Below are 20,290 nucleotides of genomic sequence, written 5' to 3' on the forward strand. Positions count from 1 at the left end.
CTTATTCCTACTATTACATATGATGAATATACTGCATTTGTTTTAGCTGGATCAGTACAGAGAAATAGCTGGCCTTCCATTTTTCTCACTCCTCATGATTTATCCATGAAAGTTGATATGTAGTTTGGATGGTCAAATATAAACACTGTACGATCAGGATGATCTAAACTTTGGCTGGAGAGAAGAAAGTTAATCAAATAAATCCAATGTTTGGATTAAGATTTAGCATTAGACCATCCAAATTGCATCAAAGCTAAACTACACGCTTTTGTCTCCCCAATGTTTAACGGGAGAAAAGTGTGTTTCATCAAAGACTGGATCTTGGACAAGCACTCTCACAACAGGGAAAGGTCACAGCAGGTAATCCCAAAACACTTCACAGAGTCCGAATCCAAGAAAGAACAGATTTTACATAGGATGCATTACATCCAGTATGACAAGTTAGAATTTTTACTTATCTTACATGATGTAATGGATCCTATTGTACACTTCCATACTGGGGATGTTTAGTGGGAACTTTCAGAATTGTAACATCTTTGTCTCATATCATCTTCAGTCAAAACCAAATCTGGTCACACATTATATATTTCTGTAATAGTTTTGCCTCAATACTCTAGTGTTAACTATTGTGTTCCTAACACAGATGAGACTGCACACAGGGAGGTTAAAGTAACAGAGACCTCAGTCTTTATTAAGACACTCCAGAGTAAGGAACAGGCCTTAGGAGCCGGCTTAAAAACAGTGCTCCCAAGGGATGCTGGGATCCCTTGGGACTTCAGGGGATGCGTACCCTAGTGGCGGAACATGGGAGTGCATGCTTTACAGATACACAACATCACTCACCCCCAAAGTCAAAGTGAAAACTATTTACAAGGTGAGGTGGTCGGGAGCCTTTCTTTCCCTGGTGGACCACCTCGGTACAAATGTCTGTCCTGGTGTGTTGGCTGTGCCCTTGCTGGGCTGTCGTGTTGTTGGCCCTGCAGGGCTGCTGGGTGAACCTGGCCTTGCTGGGCTGTTGGGCGTGATGGGTTCAATTTCCTGGTCCGGCGGGATGTCGTTGATCCTTTGGGTGTGTGTTGTGGGCTCGAAAAAGGTAGTGTCTGCTGTGGGTTGTTCAGGGCTGTCTGTGAACCACAGCCTCGTTTGGTCCAGGCACTTACTGCAAATTTGTCCATTGTCGAGTTTGAATACAAACACCCGATTCCTTTCTTTAGCTATCACCGTGCCCGCGATCCACTTGGGACCATGTCCATAGTTTAGCACATACACAGGGTCATTCAGATCAATTTCCCGTGACACAGTGGCGCGACCATCGTTTACATTTTGTTGCTGCCGCCTGCTCTCTACCTGATCATGCAGGTTGGGGTGAACCAGCGAGAGTCTGGTTTTAAGTGTCCTTTTCATGAGTAGCTCAGCCGGGGCACCCCAGTGAGCAAGTGGGGTCTTGTGCGGTAGCTGAGCAGTACTTGGGACAGGCGGGTTTGGAGTGAGCTTTCTGTGACTCATTTAAGGCTCTGTTTGATTGTTTGTACTGCCCGCTCTGCCAGCCCATTGGAGGCTGGTTTAAGCTGGGCCGAGGTGACATGTTTGATCCCATTGCGAGTCATGAATTCTTTAAATTTGGCTCTGGTGAAACATGGGCCGTTGTCACTGACCAGTAGGTCAGGCAGGCCGTGGGTGGCAAACATGGCCCTCAGGCTTTCAATGGTGGCGGTGGCGGTGCTTCACGACATTATTTCATATTCAATCCATTTTGAAGACGCATCCACCACCACCAGGAACATTTTACCGAGAAACGGGCCCATCTCGTCGACATGGATCCTCGACCATGGTCTGGAGGGCCAGGACCACAAACTTAGTGGTGCCTCTCTGGGCGCATTGCTCAACTGAGCACACGCTGCATGGCCGTCCACAGGACTCTAAGTCAGAGTCGATACCGGGCCAACACACATGGGATCTGGCTATCGCTTTCATCATTACTATACCCGGGTGTGTGCTGTGGAGATCCGAGATGAACATCTTTCTGCCCTTTTTGGGTAGCACTACATGGTTACACCACAACAGGCAGTCTGCTTGAATGCTCGTCCTTTTGCCACTGGAACGGCTTGATTAGCTCTTGCATTTCAACGGGGATGCTGGCCCAGCTCCCATGCAGTGCAGTTTTTTTACTAGGGACAGCAGAGGATCTTGGCTGGTCCATGTCCTAATCTGGCGGGCCGTGACAGGTGATTTATCATTTTCAAACGCTTCCATGACCATCAACAAGTCTGCGGGCTGCGCCACCATCAAAAAGTTTGCAGGCTGCGCCATTTCCACCCCCGTGGTGGGCAATGGTAGCCGACTGAGAGCATCCGCACAGTTCTCGGTGCCTGGCCTGTGGCGAATGGTATAGTTATACACTGATAGCGCGAGTGCCCACCTTTGTATGCGGGCTGAGGCATTAGTATTTATCCCCTTGTTTTCAGCGAACAAGGATATGAGGGGCTTGTGATCGGTTTCCAGCTCAAATTTGAGGCCAAACAGGTACTGATGCTTTTTCTTTACCCCGAACACACACGCTAATGCCTCATTCTCAATCATGCTGCAGGCCCTCTCGGCCTTAGACAAGCTCCTTGAGGCATAGGCGACAGGTTGAAACTTCCCCGCAACGTTAGCTTGTTGTAATACACACTCGACTCCATACGACAATGCATCACATGTTAGCACAAATCTTTTACACGGGTTATACAATTCAAGCAGCTTGTTGGAGCATAAAATGTTTCTGGCTTTCTCAAAAGCAATTACTTGGTTTTTTTCCACATACCCAGTTCTCATCTTTACGCAATAACACATCTAGGGGCTTCAAGAGGGTGCTTAACCCCGGTAGGAAGTTACCAAAATAGTTGAGGAGTCCCAGGAACGACCGCAGCTCCTTGACATTCTGTGGCCTGGTATCGCATTCCTGATAGCATCTGTCTTGGCGTCTGTGGGCCGAATGCTATCCGCCGCGATCTTTCTCCATAAAAACTCCACTTCTGTTGCCATGAAGACACATTTCGACTTCTTCAGCCGCAGCCCTACGTGATCCAGTCGCTGGAGGACCTCCTCCAGGTTTTGTAGGTGCTCGACAGTGCCCCGACCCGTGACCAATATGTCATCTTGAAAAACCACCGTGCGTAGTACCGACTTGAGTAGGCTCTCCATGTTTCTCTGGAAGATCGCTGCAGCTGACCGAATTCCAAACGGGTATCTGTTGTAGATGAACAGTCCCTTGTGCGTGTTGATGCAGGTGAGGCCCTTCGAAGTCTCCTCCTGCTCCTGCGTCATGTAGGCCGAAGTCAGGTCGAGCTTGGTGAACGTCTTGCCTCCTGCCAGCGTCGTAAATAGGTCGTTTGCCTTAGGTAGCGTGTATTGGTCCTGTAGTGAGAAATGATTAATAGTTACTTTATAATCACCGCAAATCCTGAACGTGCCATCACTTTTGAGTACTGGAACAATCGGGCTGGCCCACTCGCTGAATTCCACTGGGGAGAAGATGCCCTCGTGTTGCAGCCTGTCCAGCTCGAGTTCCACTCTCTCCCTCATCATTTGAGGTACCGCTCGCGCCTTGTGGTGAATGGGTCATGCCTCTGGGACCAAGTGGATCCGCACCTTCGCCTCGGAAAAGTTTTCAATGCCTGGCTCAAAAAGGGAAAGAAATTTGTTAAGAACCTGGGTACATGAGGCCTCATCGACATGTGATAGCGCTTCGCTGTCATCCCAGTTCCAGCGGATTTTGCCCAGTCAGCTCCTTCTGAGCATGTGGGGCCATCGCCCGGGACAATCCAGAGTGGCAGTTCATGCACCGTGCCCTCGTAGGTGACCTTGACCATGGCGCTGCCCAGGACAGTGATGAGCTCTTTGGTGTACATTCTCAGTTTTGTATGGATGGTGCTCAGGGCTGGTCTGAATGCCTTGTTGCACCACAGTCTGTCAAACATCTTTTTGCTCATGATGGATTGGCTCGCGCCAGTGTCCAGTTCCATGGCTATGGGTAAGCCATTCAATTTTACATTTAACATTATAGGTGGACATTTCGTCGAAAATGTGTGCACCCCGTGTACTTCAGCATCTGCCTCTTCTCTCTGAGGCGTGAAATTGCTTTGATCCACCATGGACCGATCTTCCTCTGCCACATGGTGGTTAGCAGGTTTTGCACTGCAAGCTCGTTGGAGTTGCGCCATTGTTCCACAGCTCTTGCAAACAAAACCTTTGAAGCGGCATGAATAGGCTGAATGGAAGCCTCCACAACGCCAACAAGATGTGAATTGCCTTGCATCCATCCTTTGTTGCGGACTCTGAGTTACCTGGGTCACCTGAAGCCTACTGGCAGTTGCAGACTCATGGTTTCTGCCCTGTACATTTCTGCTCACAAACACAGTTCCAGTTAATTTATGAACACTGCTAGCACTTGCATGCTGAGAGATTTGTTTGGTGTTATCACTGGTGGACATAAACGCCTGTGCTATCGCAATGACCTTACTGAGGGTGGTTGTCTCTGCAGTCAAAAGTTTTCGTCGGATAGTCTCGTGGCTAATGGCCAGTACAAAAAAGTCTCTGAGCATCTGCTCCAGGTAGCCATCAAACTCACATTGTCCTGCAAGTCGCCTTAGCTCGGCGACGTAGCTCGCCACTTCCTGACCTTCAGATCGCTGGTACGTGTAGAACCGATACCTCGCCATCAGCACGCTCGCCCTCAAGTTGAGATGCTCCTGAACCAGTGTACACAGCTCCTCATATGACTTATCTGTGGGTTTCACCGGAGCCAGAAGATTCTTCATGAGGCTGTAGGTCAGTGCCCCGCAGACCGTGAGGAGGACCGCTCTCCTTTTTGCAGCGCTTCCTTCTCCGTCCAGCTCGTTGGCTACAAAGTACTGGTCTAGCCGTTCAACATAGGCGTCCCAGTCCTCACCCTCCGAGAACTTCTCCAGGATACCCACAGTTTGCTGCATCTTTGCGTTGGATTCGTATACTCGTCACCAGTTATTGTGTTCCTAACACAGATGAGACTGCACACAGGGAGGTTAAAGTAACAGTGACCTCAGTCTTTATTGAGACACTCCAGAGTAAGGAATAGGCCTTAGTGCTACCAAGGGATGCTGGGATCCCTTGGGACTTAAGGGGATGCGCTCCCTGGTGTCGGAACATGGAAGTGCATGCTTTACAGATACACAACATTAACCATGGCTTCATATGATTTCATTTTCACGTAGATATTTTGCCGTCACAGAAGAAATACTGAAGCTGTAATTTGTTGCATGAATCAAGAATAGTTAGACAAAAATAATGGAAGTAAAACTGAGAACTGCTTGCACACTGCTAAAACCTTTGCCCTCCTTGGGATAGAATAGATGTTGCCTTTTGATATATTTGTATTTTAGCTGGGATTGTTCGATACTTGGATAACTTTTCCTGTTGAGCACTTCTAACACATTAAGCTTCACATAGCTATTTGTGACTTTTCCAAAGCTGGCAGCTGGTGTTGGTTAAGTGTCTCTTAGGAAATGTAAATGTGAAGTTCAAATGTGTCAGAAACCTGGCTCCATCCCAACGGCTCCAAATTGATTCTCTTTCAAGGTAACTTGCATTTGGGTAAACATACCATACATTTTTGCACTTTTACTCATTTATTTTTAAATTTGAACTGTCAGGACCAGAGGCCAAAGACAAGACAGGTGGGTGAATTGGGTAGTGGCATTAGGATGTGTGTGGAAGAGCAGCTGCATGGGTTGGATGAAGCCCAGAATGGTGCTGAATTTGAACCTCTTGGTTGGATACGGGTGCATCAGCAACTTGTGTTTATGCAGCACATTTCACCGAACGAATCAATCCAAAGCGCTGTGAAGGGGAACAGTGGACATTTGAGCAAGAGAATTTAGAGAAAGGGTGACTAAAGCAGTACTTGGTGCGGCGAGTTTTCAGCAGGCTTTTGAATCTGGGGTGAAGATTGTGAGGCAAATAGAATCCCGCCATGCAGGAGTGTGGTGGGTGATTAGGATTTGCAAATTGGAAAGAGCATATTGCCTTCAGCAACTTTCCACCCAACTAAATGTTACTTTGTTGAGAATTGGGCCGGCTTCTCCTTCCAGTGGTGATGTTCAGGCGGGGTTGCACTTCCACCCACCCTTCCAATAATGCCTGAACCCTAACCCCGTTTCCTGGGTCGGAGTTCATCTGGTTTGCATGGCAGGCTCCCTGTGGGATTCCCGCTGCCGTAGGGAACCCGTCAATGCCCAACCATTGCTGCAGCACTACATGATGCGGCTGGGCAGTTAAATGGGCAGAAGAGCCCCAAAGTTCAGCAAATTGGCTGTCTTGTAGCCAGAATGGAGGGAAGGGGGCTGTTCAAAGATCCTCTCTGTTTGTGGAGGAACCTCAGGACTGTTAGCACAACTTGCCTTGGTGGAACCAGGAAGCAGCAATAACACTGGACGGATGTTAAGGAAAACAGCTGGGGGACCTTGACCAGTGCCTCCTCCACCACCATTTACAGCAAGCAGGGAAAGAGCGGCCAGCAACGGTCATGGCGGGTGGTGGAAAATGCAGGCCAGGCAGTGAAGCGCCATAGGCCTCAGCGTCCAAATTTTCTATGATTCTCTAATATTATCCCACCTGATTATGGGCAGGATAGTGGAAGAGAATGCATGAGGTATTTCTCCCCTCCCGCTTTAATGCTTCAAGTCTTGTCCTCCGAGGCCAGGGCTCCAACCACATGAAATAACAGCAACAAGGGAACCTTTTTTCCCCCGCAGGAATGTTCTCGTACATATTTTATTACTGGGCTGGATGTACCTCAGTTCACTTTCTTTCATCACTGAAACAAGAGCAGGCCACTCAGCCCCTCGAACCTATTCCGAAATTCAATGAGATCATGGCTGATCTGTATCCTAACTCCATCCATCTCCCTTAATAACCTTGGCTAGCAAAGATCTATCAATATCAGATTTAAAATGATTAATTGAGCTGGCATTTGCTGCTTTTTGTGAGCCTGTCTGGCAGGCTTCTAAATCTGATAACTGAGTCAAGTAGATCTACAGTACTTTGAGGAATTATTAACGATTGATCAGTCAGCTTGTAAATGGAACCTGCAGGGATAGACCTGTCATGTAGCTCAGATTCTTCACGTTCAGCTCCAGATAACCTAGCAAGCAAAACCCGAGCGGAGGTTGTGCTAGCTTAATAGACAGCAGAAAACTTACCATTGTATGTTTTTGCTGGTTAAACTTCAACAGGCTGCCTGCAAGCACTTCCCTCTTGCCTAAATGCGCTGAATTGCTCCAGGCTTAGATGAGTGAGATATGTTTTAGTGTGCGCTCCAAATGGGGCAGATGGAACTCTACTTCCTGGGATTCTCAGTAGTTTAGCATGGAGACAGTTAAAGCACGGTGATGAGTTTCATGTGTGTAAGAGACCCATTTGACCAAAATAAAATCAAACTCAGTGGAACTGCTGCGTGGAATATTTTACGACAAACAACAATCCATCATGCTATCTGCAGGACATCAACTTTAATAAAACCTGTCTAAAGCATACAGCCTTAGTTTGTCACTGTGAGTGATGTAGCAGTTTGCAGGCAACCTTCAATCCTGTAACACCACATTAATGAAGAAGACTGGATAAACCAAAAAATAGCCACTTTCACCCTTAAGGAAAAATAAAGCTGATCATAAATTAGGGGGAGCCCAATCTATTCCCAATTGTAGGAGTATCATGGTATATCTCCCCTACTGGTGTCTTTTTCAAAAACTCTTTTTCATCATTTATTCTGTATTGGGAGTTTTACTTTACATTATTAGTGTTGTCACTGATGTTGTTAGGGTGTTGGTACTAACACATGACAGAGAACAATGACATTCAAACCAATATATGTCAGTGTTGTGTAAAGCATTGCTTGGGTGATTCTCTTAGTACATAATCTCAGACAGTGCACCCTGCCATGAGCAACAGATCTGTAACACCCATACTTCACCCACTCGACCGCTGTAGCTTAAAATTGTCTCTCCAGACACAAGTCAAGTTTAACGGGACAAAGGGGCCGAAATTGCCTTGTTTTGCACCTGCCGTTAGCGCCTCCGTGAGGCTAACAGGACGCAAAATGGTTTTCGCCTGGGCGCAGCGCTAAAATCACCCCCCGCAGAATTGGGCAGGGATTTTGTGGAGGCGCTATGCCTCGCTCCTGCCAGGAACGCCCTGTCGGCTGCACGTCATCGCCATGTGCATCATCCCGTTATCGCCCCGAAAGTGAAATTTGCCCACGCAGCCTCATTTACTGGCTGGTGGTGGCAATGACAGCTTCAGCTGTCGAGTTGCAGTTGGAAATCAGCTGGAGCAGTGCTATTTAAATGCGCCATCTTAAAACAACATTTCTGTCGGCCATTACTTTTTTCTGCTTTCGTCGTCATCCGTTGCATGCTGTAAAGCTTCGCCATTATGAGGGCACAGCCATTGCCACCAGATGAATTCCATCCATTTCCCACTCCCTCTGGATGTCCTCATGACCACGTCCATTTTCCATTCCATATCAAAGCCCCAAAACTGAAGTGAGAGTCAACAGCAAAGATGAGGGGGTTGACTTATGAGGAAAGGTTGAGTAGGTTGGGCCTCTACTCATTGGAATTCAGAAGAATTGAGAGGTGATCTTATCGAAGCGTATAAGATTATGAGGGGGCTTGACAATGTGGATGCAGAGAGGATGTTTCTACTGATGGGGGAGAATAGAACTAGAGCGCATGATCTTAGAATAAGGGCTGCCCATTTAAAACAACGATGAGGAGAAATTTCTTCTCTCAGAGGGTTGTAAATCTGTGGAATTTGCTGCCTCAGAGAGCTGTGGAAGCTGGGACATTGAATAAATTTAAGACAGAAATAGACAGTTTCTTAAACGATAAGGGGATAAGGGGTTATGGGGAGCGGGCAGGGAAGTGGAGTTGAGCGCAAGAGCAGATCAGCCATGATCATATTGAATGGCGGAGCAGGCTTGAGGGGCCAAATGGCCAACTTCTGCTCCTATTTCTTATGTTCTTATGTTATGGCTTTGCAGGACGCCCTCCACCAGCTCTGGGCTTGGAAGGCCTGGCTGTAGGCTGCACCACCTCAGGCTGGGTGACGGACAGCAACAAGTGCAATGGCGGCATGCAAGTGGTGGGCTCAGGAATGCTGTCATCCTGAGAGAGGACAGCAGGTTCCTGCTTCACTGACCCAGTGCCACTCCCCCGGGGCAGCACCTCAGCATCCTCAGCAATCTGCTGGAGCACAGTTTGATGGGCTGCTGCAACACCGTGAGATCCCTGGTGGACTGTGGTGGACCCGGCGGTGATGGCAGCAGTCAGAGCACACGTGTGGCATCCAGCACAGACTGCGTGAGAGACTTTATGTCAGCACTCACTGACGACATGACAGCACCATGACATTGCGTGGCATCAACCTGAGACTGCATGAGAGCAGTCTGAGCTTTGATGCCACCAACCATTGTCTACATTACAGCACTAAGACCTGTATTGCATCTACTGGTGGAAGCTGCCACATCGCCCATGACAGAAGTCATGAGGTCTGGATCCGCATGGTCTCTCTGGGAGTCCAGTACATCTGCAGACTGGCAATGTTGGGCTCTATGGTGTGCGCAGAGCTCTATGCAATGCTGGAGGTGAAATCCTCCACGCTCCGTACCGTTGTCGAGAGTATCTCGGGCACCCTTGCCATTGCACCTATTGATTTCAGAGTGCATGGCCATCACCCTTTGTGTGAATGCTTCCCCATCGAGGTCCTCATCTGATTCCTGTGGAGCAAAACTTACCTGCGATCTTGCCCTCCCGAGGTTCCCTTTCCCCTTGGCCTTGCCCCAGTGCATCACCCATTGCAGACTCCTTTACTAGCCTAACCACTAAAGTATGCGTAGTGCCTGTATCTGAGCTGGTGCCAGCGGGTGAGAGAAGCAATGATGTAATGCTGGGCTCCTCCTCCTCTTCATCTTCCTCTTCTTTATCTCCCTCTACAATGTGTTGCGGGGGGGGGGCTTAGGTGCAGGAAGGATAGCTTCTGCCTGGTTCTCTGAAAGCATAAATGGCACAAGATTTGCATTAAGGTGAGGACAGTGGGGCACGAATGGAGCAAGGAATGCAGACAGTACCAGGAGCTGGATAGTGATAAAGCATGCTGGTGTGGGGGCGATGGGCGGGGGGAGGTGGGGGAGTGGTATGAGAGAAAGAGAGGAGATAATGATACCGTTGTTGCCCCCCAGCGGGGTCGATGTCTCTGCCGGCCATAGTGTCCGTCACCTGCGGACCCATGAGCTGCAACACTTGCTCTTCAAGGTCGGAGAGGGGTCGCAGGTCAGGTTACCCTTTTCCAGTCCTCTGCTGCTCCCGTCTGTTATGTGCCACCTTGACCTGCAAAAGAAAGGAACGCGTGTGAGTAAGAGTCCAGCAGTATGTAGAAGATATGCCTGCCATGGTTGAATAGCTGTGAATGTAGGCAACGTGTGAGATGAGGATGCGAGTGTGAGTATCTGCTGATGCTTGGTGGTTGAGTGGTGGGGAAGTGGTGGTTTGCACAGTGTGCACAGTCAGAGGTTGAGAGGCTGGTATGGAGGAGGTGTGGAAGCTTGTACTCACCTTCACCACCCGACAAAAGTCGTTGAATTTCTTGCGACACTGGGTGAGGCTTCGCTGCACCACTGTGCTGGCCACCACCTCCCGGGCCACCTCTTGTCATATGGACTGGAAAACCTGCGGTGATAGCTGCCTTCTCAAGGCAGGGAACAGGGAGTGCCCTAACCAATGCCTCCAGAGCCACATTGCTGAATCTTGTGGCCCTCTCCCATGAAGGGGGACTTCCAGCAGCCATTTCAGTTCCTTCCTGAACTCCAGAGAAGAGTGAATAACTTCAGCAATGCTGGAAACGAGCATCAGCAGGTTCAAATGGCCACCTCTTTAAGAGCCAGATGAAGCTGGAGTTAAGGATTGAAGGTGATTGATAAATGGAACTCAGCTGAAATTGGGTAAGTGGCAGTGAAACTCTTTTTGAGTTTATCTGTGAACATAAAAAGACATTAAACTGTGCCACCCGCCCTGGATGACACAGCAGACATTTACAAGGCCCCTTTTTTTTCTTTCTTTTTTTTGGTTTTTTTTTTTGGGGCGCTAAAATCAAATTTTTTCCAGTGCTCCCTACAAAAGGGGAGGGGGACACTAAAAGCACCGGCAATTAAAACAAATTAAACTTTAAAACATAAAATCAAATTAAAATTTGGTTGCCGGGCGTGATGATGCACTCCAGTCCCTCCGGTGCCCACCTCTAGTGGCAGTGAATAGTGCCCCTGCAGTACCCAGCTGAGGCCATTAGCTCCTCATTTACTGTCCCCCTCAACCCTGGGGCGAAAATTCCCAATTTTTCACAATTTGGCAACCCATCTTGCTGGGCACTGAAATTTCTCAGAGTAAAAAATGACTGCCCTAATGGAGCGCACTGAAGTTCGCCCCCCAAAATCTGTAATTATATTACTAGATGGCAGGAAAAATAAAAAAGCTAATTATTATTTAAGTGGAGAGATATTACAAAATGCTGCAGTACAGAGGGACCTGGAGTTCTTGTGGATGAAAGACAAAAAGTTAGCATGCAGGTACAGCGGTACAGCAAGTAATCAGGAAGGCAAATGGAATGCTGGCCTTTATTGCAAGCGGGATGGAGTATAAAAAAAGAGAAGTCCTGCTACAACTGTCCATGGTATTTGTGAGGCCACACCTAGAGTACTGCGTACAGTTTTGGTCTCCTTATTTAAGGAGGGATGTACTTGCATGGGAGGCAGTTCAGAGAAGGTTTACTTGGTTGATTCCTGAGATGAAGGGGTTTATTTATGAAGAAAGGTTGAGCAGGTTGGGCCTATACTCATTGAAGTTTAGAAGAACGGGCCCAAATTTGACCCACCCATTTTTTTCGGTGCACTCACGTGAGATGCGCTGACTTCCTACAATCCAAACGGCACCAAAAAAGATGTCCCCGGATTCTGGCCCCGCTGCCGACTCTCCCGGGCTTGGCGCGGCGTGGTGAGTCCATTGGGGGGCGGAGCTAGGACCCTGCACCTAAAAGAATGCTGGCAGCTGTCCGCATGTGCAGTAGAGGGTTCGCACACGCACAGTACCTCCTCCCATGATTATGATGATGCGTGCCTGCAGCGTGGGACACACGCATCCCGCCCCTATCCCAGGCCAAGTGGCCTGCTGCACAGGCCAGCCCGCTGACTTTCCCGTGCTGAGGGTTACAGAAACAGGTTGGTGCGGGGAGACTTTTGATCGGGGGAAGGGGAAGGATTTTGATTGGTTATGGGGAGTGGGCAGGGGGGTGGGGGGAGGAGGAGAGTTTTGATCCGGGGGGAGGAGAGAGGAGAGTTTTGATGGGGGGGGGCGGAGAAGGAGTGTTTTGATCCTGGTGGGGGCGGAGAGAGGAGAGTTTTGATCTGGTGGGGGGAGGAGAGTTTTGATCTGGGGGGGGAGGAGAGAGGAGAGTTTTGATCTGGGGGTGGAGGAGAGTTTTGATCTGGGGGGTAGGAGAGAGGAGAGTTTTAATCTGGGGGTGGCGGAGAGTTTTGATCTGGGGGGGAGGAGAGAGGAGAGTTTTGATCTGGGGGTGGAGGAGAGTTTTGTTCTGGGGGGGGGAGGAGAGAGGAGAGTTTTGATCCTGGGGGGGGCGGAGAGAGGAGAGTTTTGATCTGGGGGTGGAGGAGAGTTTTGATCTGGGGGGGGAGGAGAGAGGAGAGTTTTGATCTGGGGGTGGAGGAGAGTTTTGATCTCGGGGGGGAGGAGAGAGGAGAGTTTTGATCTGGGGGTGGAGGAGAGTTTTGTTCTGGGGGGGGAGGAGAGAGGAGAGTTTTGATCTGGGGGAGAGAAGAGAGGAGAGTTTTGATGGGGGGTGGGGAGGAAGGGTGTGATAACTGTGCAGCCAGTAATTTTAATGAGCTTACTCAAGACTTTCCTTAACCCTGTTGATGAAAATACTTTCCTACGAGCAGGAGGTACTTCTATTTTTTATTTGAATATTTTGAAAAAATGATATAAATATGTTTTGTCTCTTTACTTCTTTTATTTTTGTAGTTTAAGCTTCCATGAATGCTTCTGTTGTATAGTAAATTAACTTTGTGAAGTTTGTCAGTCCTGTATAGCTGTTTGATCCTATTCACATTCTTTAGTCAAGTCATTAAGTACCGACATGCGTTGATTTCTTAACTCTCTGCAAGGGTTTTCTGTGCGGCCACAAGTGGCCACATACACTGGCCTAAGTTAGTTTGGAGCAACTATGAGCTGTCCAAACTAGCTTAAATGGCCAAAGCGGGCGTAGGTGGCTGGTAAAGCCCCCTTTTGAACAAAACGAAACAAAACTAAAAAAATCCTAACTAACTCACTTACAAATTGAAAGTGCAAACTGGGGATTTTTAAGATACTCCAGAAAAAGCAAGTTTCTCCAAAAAAAAATGGAGCAACTCCTGGGCAATTTTGGGCCCTATGAGAGGTGATCTTATTGAAACATATAAGATACTGAGGAGGCTCGACAAGGTAGATGCAGAGAGGATGTTTCCACCTGTGTGAGAATCTAGAACCGGGGGCATAGTTTAAGAATAAGGGGTCGTCCATTTTGAACTGAGATGAGGAGAAATTTCTTCTCTCAGAGGGTTGTAAATCTATGGAATTCTCTGCCTCAGAGAGCTGTGGAGGCTGGGTTATTGAAAATATTTAAAGTGGAGATAGACAGATTTTTGAACGATAAGGGAGTGAACGGTTATGGGGAGCGGGCAGGGAGGTGGAGTTGAGCCCAAGAGCAGATCAGCCGTGATCTTATTAAATGGCAGAGCAGGCTCGAGGGGCCAAATGGCCAACTCCTGCTCCTATTTCTTATGTTCTTATGTTATGTCTTTTACTGTCCAAGTGGACATAATGGGATTAAACGGGAATAAGTACATGTGCATAAATCACCCTTGCTAGCATTGGCAGTTTCTGAAAGATTATAAATGCTTGTGCTTCACATAAAAACAGAGCTTGCCACATGTTTAAATTTTCCACATGAACTGTGAGCATTAAAAAAAAACATGGTAAATAAGATGCGGGTGTTGGCAACTATGTTTAGTCCATGGGGAAGTGACTTTGTATTCTTAGAATTTTAATTAAGCTGATTCATCTTTGTATTCACACATGCATACATACTATGACTTCAATAGTTCTGCTTTATAATTCCCCAGCATTAACAGCAGGAAAATTAGCATTTCTAAGATGTCCATTTGTCACTTGATGGATAGCAATTTATTACCTCAATAAGTCAAATGTACTTTGCAGATTTTGACTTAATTTCGTAAGAGTCTTATCATTAAATATGGTATTCCCATTTCCTTTATGAATTGGGGATGCTCTGAGTTTTATTTCCCTCCCATTCACACAGGTAAACTACATCTCATTTCAACAGTTTAATGCACTTAACCAAATGATGTAAAAGGAAAAGGCATTTATAATCTTTCAGAAACTGTCAATGCTAGCAAGGGTGAATTATGCACATGTACTTATTCCCGTTTAATCCCATTATGTCTACTTGGAAAGTGAAAGACATAACATAAGAACATAAGAAATAAGAGCAGAAGTTGGCCAGTTGGCCCCTCGAGTCTGCTCTGCAGGCGATTAATATCAATAAACAGTGCTTAGTTATTGTCATGTATGTATGCTTCGATTTACTAGCCACCAGATGGCGCCACTGTCAGAGGTCAATGGGCTGTGCGTACGTATGTGCGGCCCAGGTATAATAGGCCAGCTATCTTGTAATGTAATCACTTTGGGCCCTAATAAAGTAGAGCCAGGTTTGTACCTGTTCGGAGTTTACAGTATTCAGTTGATTGAGTTATTGCATACACAACATTTAGTGATGAGGTAACAAGAACCTTCGCAAGCAAAAATGAGCACAATTGGAATTCTGGAGTGATTCATGCAGGGAGAAGATTGGGCAGACTTTGTAGCCCGCTTGAACCAGTACTTCGTGGCCAACAAAATGGAGGAACCCACTGACACAGTTAGGCGCAGGGCAGTCTTCCTCACGGTTTGAGGTCCAAAAATCTATGGACTCATAAAGAATCTCCTCTCGCCCTTAAGTCCAACGGACAAGGACTATGAAACATTGTGTGCTCTGGTATGTGACCATCTCAAACCAAATGAAGGCATCATCATCTCAAGATATCGATTCTATAGGCATGTTCGTTCTGAGGGCCAGGATGTATCAGAATTCGTTGCCGACCTAAGACGTCTAGCTGGACCGTGTAAGTTCGAAACTGCGTTGGCAGACATGCTGCGGGACTTCTTTGTAATTGGCATCAACCACGAGGTGATCCTGCGTAAGCTACTGACGACGGAGATGCTGGATTTGAGCAAGGCCATCACGATTACCCAATCATGCATGACGACGGACAAAAGCTTAAAGCAGATATCATTGAAAAATCGGAACTCGGCAAGTATTGTAAACAAGATAATATCGTCGTTTGGCAGAGCTGCATATGGCAGGGCCTACCCAACTGCGTACGCGAAACCTGTGGCTGCTCAAAGTCCGCCAACGGGAATGAATCTGTTATCACCATGATGGCATTGTGGGGGAAATCATTGGCATCATCAGTGTCGGTTTAAACAGTATATTTGTAAAGGCTGTTCGAGAGTGGGGCATCTCCAGCGCATGTGTCTGCAACTGAGCAAGTGTGCTGCGACACACCAGGTGGAGGATGATGACCAGTCCAGCGCGGATCCGGATATGCAATCCGAGATACCAGAGGAAGTGTATGGACTGTATTTGTTCCTATCAAAGAGCCAACCGATAATGATTAATGTAAAACTTAATGTTGTGCCGGTATCGATGGAATTGGACACGGTGCGAATCAATCAATAATGAGCCAAAGGACATTTGACAGGCTGTGGGATACTAAGGCTGTGAGGCCTAAGCTGAGTCCAGTCAATGCCAAGTTGTGTACAAACACTAAAGAACTCATAACGGTGATTGGCAGTGCAGTAATCAAGGTGTCGTATGATGGTGCCATTCACGATTTACCATTATGGATTGTTCCAGGCAATGGTCCAACACTGTTCGGTAGGAACTGGTTAGAAAAAAATCAAATGGAACTGGAACGAGATCAAAGCATTGTCGTCGAAGGAGGATACTCCATGTGCTCAAGTGCTGAGCAAGTTCCCCTCGCTGTTTGAACCAGGCATCAGAAATTTCATGGGAGCCAAGGTGCAGATCCACATGGACTCAGATGGAAGACTCGTCCATCATAAAGCTCGGACAGTTCCGTACATGATGAGGGAGAAGGTCGAAATTGAACTGGGCAGACTCCAGCGTGAAGGGATCATATCACTGGTTGAATTTAACGAATGGGCCAGCCCCATTGTTCCCATGTTGAAAAGTGATGGCACTGCCAGGATTTGTGGAGACTACAAGGTTACGATCAACCAAGTTTTGAAACAGGATCAATACCCATTACCGAAGGCTGATGACTTGTTTACAATGCTAGCCGGGGGGAAGTCATTCACAAAACTGGATCTGACGTCGGCCTACATGACACAGGAGCTGGTCGACACGTCAAAGAAACCTACGTGCATCAACACTCATAAAGGACTGTTTATCTACAGCACGTGCCCTTTTGGAATTCGCTCGGCTGAAGCCATATTTCAGAGGAACATGGAGAATCTACTGAAGTCCATCTCCAGAACCGTCATGTTCCAAGATGACATACTGGTCACAGGTCGTGACTCCGCCGAACATCTGAACAACCAGGAAGAGGGTCTACATCATCTGGACAAAGTGGGACTCAGACTGAAATGCTCGAAGTGCATCTTCATGCCACCGGAAGTCGAATTCCTGGGGAGGAAAATTGCTGCTGACAGTATCAGGCCTACGGACTCGAAAACCACGGCCATCAAAAATGCACCCAAGCCTCAGAATGTGATGGAGCTGCATTCATTCCTTGGTCTACTCAACTACTTTGTTCATTTCTTATCTAAATTGAGCACCTTATTAGAACCACTGCACATGCTGCTAAGAAAAGGCGACAAGTGGGTTTGGGGTGCGTCTCAAGATAGAGCTTTTGAGAAAGCTACTTATCTGCTTTGCTCTATCAAGCTGCTGGTACATTATGATCTGTGTAAGCGTCTAGTATTGGCCTGTGATGCTTCGTCATATGGAGTTGATTGCATGCTCTAACAAGCTAATGAGTCGGGCAAATTACAACCTGTTGCATATGCTTCAAAAAGTTTGTCAAAGGCGGAAAGAGCCTACAGCATGGTAGAGAAAGAAGCACTAGCCTGTGTGTATGGAGTTAAAAAGATGCATCAGTACCTGTTTGGTCTTCGGTTTGAACTGGAAACAGATCACAAGCCACTTATTTCATTGTTTTCGGAAAATGAAGGTGTCAATACCAATGCATCGTCCTGCAACCAGAGGTGGGTGCTGACATTATCTGCCTATGATTATGTCATTCACCATAGACTTGGCACCGGGAATTGTGCCGATGCATTGAGCCATCTGCTGTTGCCCACACCGGAGGTGGAAACACCACAACCTGCAGATCTACTGTTAGTCATGAATGCTTTTGAAAGTGAAGGAACCCCTGTCACGGTCCAACAAGTTAAGACCTGGATCAGCCAAGACCCGATATTATCGGTTGTGAAATGTTGTATCCATAGTGGTGATTGGTCTGCTATACCCAAGCAAATGTGTGAGGAGACCAAATCTTACATCCGTCGCAAAGATGAACTATCCATTCAATCAGATTGTATACTGTGGGGTAATCGTGTCGTATGCCCAAGAAAGGCAGAGAGAAATTTGTACATGATCCACATAGCACACATCCCGGTATTGTCATGGTGATAGCCATTGCCAGGTCTCATGTATGGTGGCCTGGAATTAACTCCGATCTGGAGTCATGTGTGCATTAGTGCAACACTTGCATGCAGCTTAGTAAAGCACCAGCGGAATCGCTGCTGAGTCTGTGGTCGTGGCCATCGAAACCATGGTCCAGGATCCACATTGACTTTGCAGGTCCCTTTCTGGGAAATATATCTTTGTTGTGGTGGATGCTTATTCCAAGTGGATAGAGTGTACAATCATGTCATCCAGCACAACCACAGCTACCATTGAGAGCCTTCGTGTCATGTTTGCTACGCTTGCTCTGCCTGACATCGTTGTAAGTGACAAAGGATTTTGCTTCACCAGTATGGAGTTTCAAGAGATCATGAAACTCAATGGTATCAAACATGTGAGGTCAGCACCATTCAATCCCGCATCCAATGTACAAGCAGAGCGTGCGGTCCAAACCATCAAGCAGAGTATGAAACGTGTAACTCAAGGTTCACTGCAAACTCGCTTGTCACGCATATTGCTTAGTTACAGGACAAGACCCCATATGCTGAACTATTGATGAAGAGAGATCTCAAGACCAGACTCTCTCTTGTCCACCCTGACTTGAATAATCGTGTCGAATACAGACGTCAAAGTCAGCAAGGGTATCATGATCGCGCTACTGTGTCACGCGACATTTCTATCAATGATCCTGTGTATGTACTGAATTATGGTCAAGGTCCCAAATGGATCAGCAGTACTGTTACAGCCAAGGAGGGTAACAGAGTGTTTATCGTTAAGCTCAAGAAAGGGCAGACATGCAGGAAGCATGTTGATCAGACAAAGCTGCAGCACACGGATGAACCGAAACAGTCTGAAGAAGACACAATCAGTGACCAACCAACCTACCCTCAGTCATCAGAGGACTCCGCTGTCATCAATGAATCTGGACTTTCAATCTCTGACATGGTCTTTGCCATTCCCATCAGATCGGCTACCCAGCCCCCAGTCATAACAGACTCAGTATGCTCGCCCAAGGCTGGAGTTGAACTGAGACGTTCAACTCGGGAGCGGATAGCCTCGGACCGTCTCAATTTGTAAAAAGACTGTTACTAATATCTTAAAGGGGGATATTGTCATGTATGTATGCTTGAGTTTACTAGCCACCAGGTGGCGCCACTGATGGAGGTCATTGGGCTGTGCGCACATGTGTGCGGCCCAGATATAAAAGGCCAGCCAACTTGTAATGTAATCACTTTGGGCCAAATAAAGTAGAGCCAGGTTTGTGCCTGTTCGGAGTTTATAGTATTCAGTCTATTGAGTTATTGTATATACAACAGTTATAAATTACACCAGGGTCTCATTTAATATTTTTACTTTTCATGAATACATTAGGTACACTTGGTTCCAATATCCACATAGACCTATACTGAGATTGGCAAATATTGATCCTAATATTGTGAAGCAGACTTTTTTGAAGGGCACATAGGGACAGAATTTGGCAGTGGGATATAAGGTGGTGTGTTATTTTCAATGCCAAGAAGATCAAATTAATAATTCTACTGCAAAAGTGAATGAAAACAAAGAAAGAAAGAAAGACTTGGAATTATATAGCTCCTTTCACAAGCACCAGATGTCTCAAAGCTCTTTACAGCCAATGAAGTACTTTTGGAGTATAGTCACTATTGTAATGTGGGAAATGCGACAGCCAATTTGTGCACAGCAAGCTCCCACAAACAGCAATGTGATAATGACAAGATTGGTCAATTTTGGGGTCAGAAATGGTCAATTTTGGGGGGTCAGAAATGGTCAATTTGGGGGAGTAAGAAATGGTCAATTTTGGGGTAAGAAATGTTCAATTTTGAAGTCTGAGGAAGCTGATTGGCCAGTCTAGGGCTTATCAAAATGTGATTGGTCAGTCTGGGGACTAATCTGGCTCTGATTGGCCACATTACATCAGGGGTGCTGTGCCCCAGTGTGCGCTGATATCAGGACACAGCACCGAGCCCCATCCCCCACCCAGAAAGGAAAGCAAACTTGCACTGACAGGAGGCAGGCTGTGAAGACATAAAGTGGATAAAAAAACAGGGAAAAAGGAAAGAGAACTAAAAAAACAAAGGAAAAGACAGGAAGGGAGGAAAAAGGAGACAGAGGAAGAGAGAATTAGACAAGTGAAGAGATAAGAGAGGAGAACACTTATTAATGCAATATTAATGGCCTGACGAATTCAATAGTCCTATTTTCTAGACAGTGAGTTTGGCAGGGTATTCCACCAGGAGAGGATCAGCACAACTAAGCCGAATGCAATTATTGCTTAATGTCCACACATGCGCATTCCCAGCTGGGACCATTGATGTTGGAACTCTGGCTGATTTTTCCGCTACAGAATCGAGGGCTTGAGGCCAACTGCAGCACCCTTATCGTG

The 20,290-nt window shown here is 46.9% G+C and overlaps 1 protein-coding gene across 1 annotated transcript in view; it reads left to right on the top strand.

Annotated features, from left to right (window-relative positions):
- The window catches only part of LOC139259736 (von Willebrand factor D and EGF domain-containing protein), a 446,188-nt gene that overhangs the window by 218,247 nt on the left and 207,651 nt on the right, over nt 1-20,290 (top strand). The window lies entirely within an intron of this gene.

This window comes from Pristiophorus japonicus, chromosome 3 (genome assembly GCF_044704955.1).
Source record: "Pristiophorus japonicus isolate sPriJap1 chromosome 3, sPriJap1.hap1, whole genome shotgun sequence".
In the NCBI taxonomy this organism is placed as follows: domain Eukaryota; kingdom Metazoa; phylum Chordata; class Chondrichthyes; family Pristiophoridae; genus Pristiophorus; species Pristiophorus japonicus.